A 1,822-nucleotide genomic window follows, 5' to 3' on the forward strand; every position below is an offset into this window, starting at 1 on the left:
GACAGACACACACACACACACACACACACACACACACACACACACACACACACACAAACACAAATTTTGTAGAATCGTGTCCCTGATCAGAGATATAGATCACAGGACGAACTTGAGAATATTAAAATTTAAATAGGAACATGAGAATGTCATAAAAATGTGTACAGAATAGGACGTCTTGTCTTCAGAAACGCGTTCAAAGATCTGTATTTTCTAAAAAATTATTATAAAAGATTAGTGTTATGATTTAAACAATATTGGAAGATGATACAACCGAAAACTGTCCTCATAATGATCACAGCACGCCAAAGTTATAAAACAACATCTCTGCCCAACTGCCCAGTCATTGTTTAAGAAATTTCAACAAAATTAAAACTGTTCCTGCGTAACTCAACCTTAAGAGAGGAATCCATGCGAAAATGTCTTCAGTTTAATTATTGGATTTTTACTACACGAAACAAAACAGTGTTATATTGAGGATACCAAACAAGTAACAGGTACTTTTACTGTACCGATGACTAAAAACTTATAAGAAAAAGACGGCTTAGGCAACAGACCGTGACAGGGCATATTATGTGCCCTGTATACTGGTTGTCCGCCGATATCCTCTGTTATTGTTGTTGACACACTCTCTTCCTCAAGTTAGAAATGTCGGATTTATTCATTTCCCATCCCTGATCTTCAGGTACGTAAGATCAAATTTTAGTCCATCTCAGATAAAGACGAAAAATCGAGGAAGCCGCGTGTGCAATTTGAGTGCATTAAAGACCCCTTAGTGGTTGAAAGCCATTGAAAGGTAAACCGTTAGACCGCCACCTGGGCAAAATTCAAAATGTGAAAACTCCCTACCTTAAAGAATATCCCTATCACAGCTATAGACAATAAGGCCCTTGCACCTTCCTTGACTCCCAACGCATTGACAACGTCTTTACTTTGGAGCATATCAAGGAAACCAAGATCTTGGTTGGGGGGGGGGGTACATTTTGTATTTGGACAATCGACTTCCACTAAGTCTACCGCCCAGGCAAAGCTGTGTCATGTATACAGCTTTAGTCATCATCTATATCGATCAACAAACGAAGAAAAAGAAGGAAATGTATTTGAGATCCCATACCGGCGTATGTAACATAATTTTTCAGCCCTACCTCGTTGTATAGGAAAGATGAGAGTCAGTTCCTAGGAAGAGTTTTTGGGGGGGTTTGTTTTATTGTTCTTCAAGCTAATTATTCCTGAGTTGTAGCCCAACACTAAAACATCATAGGTTTTTTAATGAATCTAATAATATGTTTATTCAATTTATTTCTAGCCTTGGGCTATCAAATAATATATGGCACTCCGATAATACGAGTCACAATGTAAGTCATCACATTTTTTACTCAATAAATTATACCTGAACAAAGGCAAAAAGTAAACATTGTTCATTAAAATTCGGGCCTGGAACATAATTGTTATGATGAATTGATGCAAGACTATTGGTAAACTTTTGATAGAAATCAAGGTGTTTTTAGTTGGATGAGCTATAAGAAATAATAATTGAATTGTGAAAACTCCGACGCAGACATTGATATCACAACCCGTCTGATGCTGTTCCAGAAATAATTGCATCTTGTATGCACACAGTGTCGAACTTGCATAGTTCATGGTATAGTATGAATGTTGTTGCCTTCCTTTTAAGTTACAGGCGGAGAAAACAGAATTAAACAACCTGTACAAATAACGAAGTTATGCTTCTTTTTATAGTGACCAAAACGCGCGTCTTAAGCAGAACAGAATAATTAATTATAGTTATGAGTGAGGTTCATTACAGCTCGGTACTGAGTCT

The sequence above is a fragment of the Aplysia californica genome, unplaced genomic scaffold (genome assembly GCF_000002075.1).
Source record: "Aplysia californica isolate F4 #8 unplaced genomic scaffold, AplCal3.0 scaffold00686, whole genome shotgun sequence".
NCBI classification, from domain to species: Eukaryota; Metazoa; Mollusca; class Gastropoda; order Aplysiida; family Aplysiidae; genus Aplysia; species Aplysia californica.